General features: G+C 45.1%; 1 long non-coding RNA gene across 3 annotated transcripts in view; it reads left to right on the top strand.

Moving 5' to 3' along the window:
- LOC111774641 (uncharacterized) overlaps positions 1–10092 on the top strand; it is a 187033-nt gene that overhangs the window by 138526 nt on the left and 38415 nt on the right. The gene's annotated exons all lie outside the window — the stretch shown is intronic.

The raw sequence follows: 10092 nt of genomic DNA, 5'->3' as shown, positions 1-10092 counted from the left end.
TCTCTCTCCTCTGCTCTCGGGTGTCCTATAAATGTCGCCAAAGTTCCCATCTGTGGTTACTGGGGAAATTGACAGGAGACCATGTTATTTTGAAATTATCTGTTAATAAAGGGACAGGTATCTACGTGCTTTTAGAATTTTCAAGCAATTAGAAAAAAGGCATGAGGAAGAAAGATGGTGTCTGGTACAAAGTAGGAGCTCAATAAATGTTCATTTAAGGAAAGAAGGAAAGAATACATGCCCTCAAAGTCCATCACTATTAATATTTTGGTGAACATCCATCTATATATTCATGTCTATTCAAAGTACTAGACAGACTCATACTATAGTCATACACGATATATTCCTACTTTCTATATATGCGTAATAAATTCAATACCATATACATACATAGTATATTCGTAGCGTATATATACATACATGGTGTACATGTGTGTACATATACACATACACTATGTGTACATATATTATCTACTACACTCCTGTGTACTATATCATAATATATACCATTATGCTCTAAAAAGCCTGGTACTATGTCCATATTATACGTGCAAACAGGATCAAACTCCTAAGGTGTTTCACAATCTGCTTTTTTTCACCATGCCCTGGACATCTTTCCATGTCTATGAATTTAGAACAAATCCATCCCGTTTCACGGCTACCAAGTAGCCATTTGTGTAGCTGTGCTATCACTTACCCGACCAGTTCCAGAGAGCCAGTTTTGAAATCCCCACCGTAAGGTAAGCTCATGCATAATTTTTTCTCTTGTGATTCTCTGTCTCTGCTGTCTTCGGGCCATTGGATTTGAGGTCAGAGTTTCTCGCTTTCTCAATTGCACCCTTGTCAGCGCTGGGAGAGTGGACGCCCATTTGCCGGAATCCATCTGGATTTCTCTGCTATGCTTTGGCTTGGACAAAACAGTTGTCTCCTTTTTGCCTTTATCCACCTAATTTGTTTCCACATTTGTTTCTTTGTGGTGGCAATGACTGCATCAGACTTTCAAGGGATGGGGTCTGGAGATGGATAGTTTCTAAAAAGCTCTTTGTGTGTTCTGATGTACTGCCAGAACCAAGAAACAGGGAAAGATGGAAAAAAATGACCTCTGATTTCTAAAAGGGCCAAGATCTCACCCCCCTTTGACTTTGGCAAAGGGACTTAACTTGTATGCAATGCTGTTTCCTCAACTGCAAAATCAGGGAAATTATAATGGGAGCCGCTTTGCGGGGTTATTATGAGAAATACGGTAATTAAGTACTTGGTGCAAAATAGCTGCTTACTAATGTCAACTTTTCTTACTTTCTGAGGAGTGTGGATGTGGGAGATAGTAGGTTCTGGAATTAGCCATATCTGGGCTTGAATCTGAGCTCAACCTCTTCTCAGATGACTAACTTAACCCCTATGACTTTCCATTTCCTTGTCTGTAAATTGGAGCTGAAATATTCATCAAAAATCATTGTCCCAAAGCTTGAAGATGCATATGAAGGGCCTAGTCCAGGGCTCTCAAGTGATGGCTGCTCTTAGGGTTTACTAAATTCTAACCCTCCGTCTCCAAACTCTAGGCAAGTATTGAATTGCCTGCTATTGCCACACCTGTGGCCATGTTTTCATAGCTTTCTTGTCCTAAGAAGATGCCCGTTTAACATGTAGAAAATCTGGAGACCAAAGTCGGAAGCTTCATTCTAATCCTGCCGTACCTACTGACTTCCTGAATGATGTTGGACAAGGCGCCTAACCTCTCACTTTATTTGTTTCTAAATTGTCCACTCTGTTCGTAATAAAAACAACTCTGAGTATATCCTCGGTACTTAGCAGTTTATGGAGCATCTTTCACAGTCATTATTCTATGTGAACTTTCCAGCCAATGAGTTGAGGTTTATAAATACACATTTAATAAATCAGTGGTCTATCAAATTCAGAGTTCTTTTGGAAAATTTTTAGTTTTCTTTATTAGGAAGCAAGCTGTGGGCAGAGGAGTGGGAATGGGTGTGGATACTTCCTGGGCTATTAAGAGTACTCATTCATTTAACAAGCATTGCATAATTGCTTGTAATGTGCTAGTCACTGTACGATTTGGGGATAAAGGAAGGTGTTATCATTACTCTTGGGAGTCTCATTGTGAAATGGGAAAGATGTACATGGAAACAGTTAATACACTGGAGTGGCAGCAGGTCTTTTAATCAAGGTGTGTGAGGGGAAGGTGGAGGAGCGAACAATGCTGCTTGTAGGGCTGGGGGTCAGGGGTGACATTTAGACAGGCTTCAGGAGAAGGAAAGCCTTGAATCATCCTCAGTGATAAGAGTTCACTAGGTCAAGATGGCGTTGATGCTCTGGAGTGATGGGATCAGGAAGGGAGCTCTTGGCAGATGGTACTGTAGTCTAAAGGCTTAGAGGCAGGACCATTATGGTGTTTTCAAGGTATTCCAAGAACTCAGTAGAGCAATCTGTGTGGGAGAGCAGGATATGAAGCCAGAGCAGTCAGCAGGGGCCAGAGCTTGGAGAACCTTGTGCTCCCTGTTGAGGAACTGGTGTCTTCTGAGAGCAATGATGGGTTTTACATGGAGACTACAATGGCCCGTGTTGTGTTACTGGATGAGTAGGTCGAAGGTGATGACTTGGTTTGCGTTCTCCAAAATGCAGATCCTGAGACAAGGATTTGGGTGGAAGTGATTTACTTGGGATGTGTGCCCAGGAAGCACTGGGAGGGAGCGGGGACGTGAGTGAGAAAAGGGGACAAAGGCAAGGACGGGTGCAGTACAGGGCAAATGGGGCTCCATCCTCCAGGTCTCTGGGAGACACTGTGCTAATCCCAGGCTTTTTCTACTGTGGGTGAGGAAGCTGGGTATTTACCCAGCGGCTGCCTCCATCCCTGGTTGAGGGATGCTCCTGGGGCATCCACTCCCTGGCGTTTCCTGTATGTCCCCCCCGGGCTGAGCATACTCTGAGTCAGAGAGCACCCTCGGACAGAGACATGAGGTGGTTGAGGCAGGAAGTCAGGTATAGGGACTGTCGCTGAAACTTCAAGTGACGCCTGGGGTGGACTGAGGGCATATTGACCGGGCACCAACTGGGGGTGTCATGAGAGGAGACAGACAAGTGGAGGACCAGAAGCAGGGTGACCAAGAAAGACAAGATAAAGGCCTGAACTAGGGCAGTTATAGCAGAGATGGAGGGGAGAGGGCTATCGATTTTACCGAGTCGTGCCTGTAGCAGTCCGAAAGCTGACAATGGTCCTTCAGAATCGCTGAGGTGACAACACGGGGATTCCTCAGCCTGGGAAGGCAGGTGGCACCTACCTATATATATCCACTCTAGATTGCTCTTAGTTTTATTTTTTCCTTCCTCCTCCACTCTCTGCCTCCCTGTGTCTTAGACATCAAAGGTTTTGACCGCCTTGTTGACTCTCTTATCCTGTCCTCCTAAGAAACAGAGCCTCCGTGATGGTCAACTTTATGTAGCAGCTTGGCCAGGCTATAGTCCTCAGTGATACGTTCAAACGCTTATCTGGGGGCTGCTGTGAAGGTGTGTTGTAGAGGCGATGAAGGCCCGTCCATAATCAGGTGGTTTTAAGTAAGAGAGATTGTCCTAGGTAATCTGGATGGGCCCGATTTAATCAGATAAGAGGTCTTAGGAACAGAATCGAGACTTTCCTGATGAGGAAGAAATTCTGCCTGTGGGCAGCAGCTTCAGTTCACGCCCAGGGGTTCCAGACTGCCCTTCCTGATGGTCTGCCCTACAGAGTTCAGACTTGCCCAGCCAGCCGCCATAATCGTGTAAAGCAAGTCCTTGTCACAAACACCTTAATCAATATCTCTTAGTGGTTGTGTTTCTCTGGTCAAACCCTGATGGCCACAGCCTCCTTCTGGGAATTGTGATGGTAAGTTTTATATGTCAACTTGACTGAGCCATGGTGTATCCAGATATTTGGTCAAACGTTATTCTGATTGTTAATGTGAAGATGTTTTGGGATGAGATTAACATTTAGATTAGTAGATGGAATAAAGCACATTGCTGTCTCCAATGTGGGTGGGCCTCATCCAAACAGTTGAAGGCTTAAATAAAACAAGCAGACTGACACTTCCCACAGTAAGACAGAATTCTTCCCGTCTGTCTACGTTTGAACGGAGACATTGACTTTTTTCCTGCCTCTGGACTCCAATTGAATCGTTGCCTCTTCCTGAGTCTCGAGCTTACCAATCTTCAGATGGGAACTATACCATTGGCTCGCCAGGTTCTCAGGCTTTGGGATTCAGACTGGAACTAAACTGCCCGCTCTCCTGGGTCTCTAGATTGCCAACTGCCCCTACAGATCTTGGCACTTGTGAGCCTCCACAGTTGTGTGAGCTAATTCCTTGTAAAAAATCTCATTATTAATCGCTGTATCAATATATTCCATTGGTTCTGTGTTTCTGGAGAACCTTGACTAATACAGAAAATTAATATTCTTTGTGTGTAAATGTCTTGAGCACAAAAGTTGTCACATGACCAGAGCTTGGCCAGTCAGAATCCTATTTTGGCTCATCTGTTCTCCTTTGGTGCCTTTAGTTTTGTGCACTGGTGCCACTGACACCTTCTCTGAGCCTGGCTTTGAATGGGAGTGAGGACTCAGGTTTGGCTAACCTGGCCCTTCCTTAAATACTGCTTCTACAACTGCTCCTTAGATTCTGGAACTGCCTCTGTGTTTGGGTAAGAGCTGTTCCACCTGCCCGGACTCATTGTAGAAGATTTAACTCTTGTGTTTGTCTCTTCAGGATTCAGTCTCCCTTACTTTACCAAAAGTACCTTGATTTTTCTTGGGAGACTCTCCCTCCTCCAATTTTAACTCATGTGATTTTAACCACAGGCTCAATGATCAGGCACATGACCCAGTCTAGCCAATGAGAGTTCCAATTCCCTTTGACCATGGTGATTGGTGCAAAGCTGGGCACACGGTCTAAGCTGCCACGATCACAGCCAGTGAGGGGAGGCCCTTGGGTTTTCACTGGAACTATTGGACAACTGGAGTTCTCTTCCTAAGGGCTTGCCAGGTTGGTGGGGTGTCCGCATGAATCTGCCATCCTGAGAGTAAATTCAAGAAAATAGAACCAAGAGATGGGGAGAGAGACTACAACTTGATGACATCCTTTGAGTACCTGGATCCAATCATGCCTGCAAGTGGACAGCTCTACCCCTAGACTTTTTAATTATGTGAACCAACAATTATTTTTATTTTCTTAGACCCATTTGAGTTGGATTTCTCTCCCTTGCGAACATAAAAGTCTTAATTAAAGTCTTAATAAAGCCTTCGGGGCATAGCCCTAGCTCCCAGCATTCCAAGTTCCCTCTTTCTGGCGGTAGGTATCAGAGATGTTGAGATCTGGAACCATCCAAATAACAACAACTGCTACAACTTCAGCAACAGTTTATTGAGTCCTTCCATACAATATATCACTAACTATATCCCTAGGCACTATTACTAACCCTGCTTTATATATGAAGAAATCGAGGCCAGATAAGTTAAGCGACTTGCCAAAAGCCACACAGCTGGTAGGCAACTAGCCGCCAGTCTAAGGTCTCTCTATCTGCTGACTCTGCATGGTCAACATCAGCTTTCCACTGCTCCTGCCTTAGGAATTGGAAGTTCCCCACTGAATAGGCAGAGATGTGAGTTGAACTTTGCTAAACACCCGCTGAGCATCTGTAGTGTCACCTCATTATCAAGGTGTTAGGGGAGGTCAAGAAACAGACAAGAGAAAGGTCGTGCTCTCACTCTGAGCTTTTAGCTCATCTTCCCTCCCAGCCAGTCTGCCAGACTGCCAGCCTTGCTTGGAGAAATGTCTGTCACCAGATACTCACCCCATCTTGGAGTTTCTGTATACAATCTGATTTCCTGCCGTGATTGGAACCTCCATTATGAGGGCCATAGCAGAGTCTGCCCCACAAAGTATCTATACACAAACTCACTGTCTCCTGAGCCCCCAGAATCCAGACTGTCAGGTGTACTTATCTAGATATCTCCTAAAGCTTTGAAACATTAATCCCATTTGCTCCTAAGTCCTGGGTAACTTCATGCAAAAAGCAGGGAAAGAGTCCTGTCTTGTGGCTTTCCGAGATTAAAGATTTTGATAACATTGAGTGGTACCCAGCTATTGAAGTTCTAATAGCCATTTAACTGAGCTTCTGCACCAGCAGATGCAGAGTTAAATACCAGGATGTGTCTCGAGTCAGTAGTTGCAATTAGAGATATTAAAGCCAGTCCAGTATTCCAAAAAAAAAAAAAGTTCCCAGCCAATATAGTGTTAATGGTCGGTCTGCTAATGGTCTTAATGGCTGCCTCTACAAATGTGCAAAAAAAACCCACTTCTATTTCTCAGTTTGGTTTTAGCTATTTTCTGAACTCTGCTGGGCAGGGAGAAGGATAGAGCGTGGGTAGGGGCACCTCTGGGGAAAATGGGAAAGTGGTGATGGACTGAGGTTCAGCAGGATAGCACATGGTTTTCTGCAGCCTAAACGCTGAAGAAAAGAAGCTGGGATCCCCCATGTCTGTTCTAAGGACAAAGGACCTGAGAAAAAAATGCAGGGTCCGGAATTGAGGAATCGGAAGCCTGGATTGGAGTCCCATCTATGCCACTGATTGGCCTTGGATAAGTCATTTTCTTTTCTTGAGCCTCAGTTTCCCCATCTGTCATGACTGAGTGGGATCAGTGGCTCCAAAGGCCGCATTCAAATCATCTGGGGCAGAAGATGTCAAAGTGCAGATTCCCAGGTCCCGTCTTTATAGAGTTAGCATCTCCATCCCTGGGCCCGCCATATGTATTTTTATCAGTCTTCCCAAGGTGATTCTTAATCAAAGCTAGGTTTGGAAATCACCTAACCAGCTCAGCCCATGGTCCCATCCAGCCTCAGCATTCTTCAAGAATGGTTTGGGGACAAATTGCTGGTTTTTCTGTTCTCTGTTGGAAGAGAGAAGTTCTTGTGTTGGCTTCTTGGCTGTCTCTGTCTGGTCGCTCCTGATGATTGCTCCCAGCCTTCCCCAACTTTAAACAGAAAACATGAGTGTCCTGAAGAAAACAAGACAAAGAAGCCCAATGTTTTTGTTTCAAGACAGAACCTTACCTTTGATTTTTATACAGTGGTTGTTTTGGGGGCCCTTACAAAACGACCCGAGCCAGCGTTCTCAAACCCAGCTACAGGGCAAATATGCCGGAGAATCCAGACCTCAGGTTTATAGCTCTGAGAAGAACTAAACGAGAAACTCCATTTCCAGATTAACTGCACATGGCACCACGAGTTAATATTTATTGAGCACTTCCTTAGTCTGAGCCAGGCACTTTGCATGGACTATTCCTTTCAACCGCCCCATCCAGGGAGGTAGGTGCTATTATTACCATGCCACTGTGCATTTGAGGAAATCCAGGTACTTGAGGCTCAGTCATCCCCCTAAAGTTCTCTGGCTGATAAATGTGGGAGCCGTGATGACAAACCCAGGTAGTCTGGTTCCTGATCCCGAGCATCTCAAAACCGTGCTCTCCCGCCCCTGGTGCTGCTGCCAGCCTCGGTTTACTTAGCATCTGCCGTGTGCCTGAAATCCTGCAAAATCTTTCACTTTTGACTGTTCAGGAAAATTCTGTAAAGTAGGCATTGTTGTTGTTTTGGCTTTTTTTCCATTTTAGGGATTAAGAAGATGAGGCGAAGAGTGCTTTTCTGTATCTTACCTAGAGTTACACAGTAGCTGGATTTAAATATACGCACTTGGAGAAATTCCACCCATAACATAAACTTCTAAAGGGGTGTGTGTGTGTGAGCGCATCTGTGTGTATAGCTGGACTACGAAACAGGCCTTTATCTAAAAAGGGATGGCCTGTGCATTGTCCAGAAAAGTTTAGAGGGTGCAGACTCCAGCCTTTAATTCCCTTTTCGTAAGAAGCGTTGTCCAAATAAAATAAACAGAACTTGTAATGGCTCATTGTGCTACTGGCCTTAGCCTTCTCGCACGTCCGGCGTTCTGTTATCCCACCTGGCAGCTGCTCCCTTCACTAAAGGGAGCCAGAGGCATTAGCAAAGGAATATCTTTTTTAATTATAGAAAAGGATTGTTTAGACTGGTCTCAGGGCCATAACATGGAATAATAGAGTGACGGGTTGAGCGTGATTTTGCCAGACCAAGAAAGGACTGATTTCCTGATGATCTGGGTGATTCCGCTTCCCCACCGCGTTTAACATAATACTGAGATTTATAGCGTAATGGGAACTAGGCGGGATTTGATCCCTCTTGGCTTCCATTTACCAGTGACCGGAGCGCATGCCAGGTTTATTTAGTATGTCATTTCGGTGCAAAGTCTGAAGTGGAGGAAAGGAAAATGTGCTGGGCTAAGAGTCCATGCCTTTGTTCTCCGCGCAAATGGGGGCACCTGCTTTCCACCACGGGAATTTCAATTTGTTCCTCTGAACAATACGATGATGGGGTTGGAAGATTCCCAAACTCCTTTTCAACTCTAGCATTGGGGTTTGCTTTAATTCAGTTCTATTCAACCAACAGTCACAGAGCAGCTGCTCAAGGCCGGGATTTTTGCTAGAGACATGGGGACCCAGTCCAGAACAGCAACAGTCATCACACCCAGTTTGCAGGCACACGTTGCATAGTGCCAGGAGAACAGGACGTAGTGTGAGACGGGCCTCTGCCATCGTCCAGCTGGGTGACCTTGGGGGAGCCACTTCACCTCTCTAAGCCGGTTCCTCGTGTCATGAGGCTGACAGAAGGAAGTTTCTCAAAGTGTGGCCAGATGACTTTTTAGATGAGCAGACCCTGGGACGCTTGTTAACAACTCAATGCCTGGATCCCAGCCCAGATCTGCTGAACCAGGATCTCTTGGGGGAGCAGGCAGGGGAAGAGAGGGATGTGCATTTCAGCAAAGACCCAAGGTGATTCTTACACATATTGACACCGCATAATGTGTTAAAGGGCCTCACAATTTTTGAATGAGGCCTCCATGCATGTTTGATGACTTTTGTGAACTCATGCGCTGGAAAACCTTTGACTTCAACTACACTGGACTCCGCTGAGCTGTATCTTCTTATGGCATCCGTAGGTTTTCTCTTTATTTATAAATATGTGTGTATATGTGCATGCATGCGTGGGTACACACACACACGTTTATACGCAAAACTGTATATTAAACTCGTGCTGATTGAAGACTTATTATTTGCCAGAATTACTTATACAGCCTCATTTAATCCTCACAAGCACCCCCTGAGCCAAGTACTACTTAAAGTGAGGAATGTGAGCTTTGCAGAGGTTAAAGAGCTTGCTTGGGATCATGCTGTTGGTAAGAGATGGAAGCGAATGCGAAGCCAGGTCCATTTGACTCTAAAGCCCGTTATATAGACTACCTCCTGCTCTTTCTTAACCAGGGCTGCAGTGATGAACGTCTTCTGGGGGCACCACTCATGGGAAATACAACATGAACAGTGTCCCCAGGAGTCAGACAGCGACGGTGTCCTGTAACCATCGCACAGGCCTCTACTCCTCTTCTCAGTGCCCTTCCCTCATCTTCAACATCTCCTTTCACTCTTAGCTCAAGTCTCCTTGCTTCTGAGTAAAACAATCCGGTCCTGGGTGATAACGCCTTTATTTTCTACTCCTCAGTGCTCACGGGTCGCAACAGTAGTTCTCATGGGGAATGGACTGACATTTATCCCTGCCTCCCTCCCACACTCCTGAAACACTTTTTTTAGTTCCAGTTCTTTTGTTCCAGTTATCTCTGGCTGCGTACAAACTGCCCAAAACTTAGTGGCTTACAACAAAAATTGTATTATTTTTTAACGATTTTGTGGGTTAGGAATTTGGGTAAGACTCAGCCAGGCGATTCTTCCGTTCCATGTAGTATTAACAGAGGTCACTTGGGTTGGTTTAGAGCAGGGGTGAGAAAGCTATAGCCCACTGGCCAAATCCAGCCTGGCACCTGTTTTTGTAAATAAAGTTTTATTGGAACACGGTCATGCCCTTTCTTTTACCTACTGTCTATGACTGCTTTTATGCTGCAACAGTGGAGTTGATTGCTTGTGACACGACTATGTGGCCTGCAAAGCCTCAAATATTTACTCTCTGACGTTGTAC

The sequence above is a fragment of the Equus caballus genome, chromosome 8 (assembly GCF_041296265.1).
Source record: "Equus caballus isolate H_3958 breed thoroughbred chromosome 8, TB-T2T, whole genome shotgun sequence".
NCBI classification, from domain to species: Eukaryota; Metazoa; Chordata; class Mammalia; order Perissodactyla; family Equidae; genus Equus; species Equus caballus.
The sequence above is the reverse complement of the archived record's forward strand: the minus strand, read 5'-3'. Positions and strand labels throughout refer to the sequence as shown.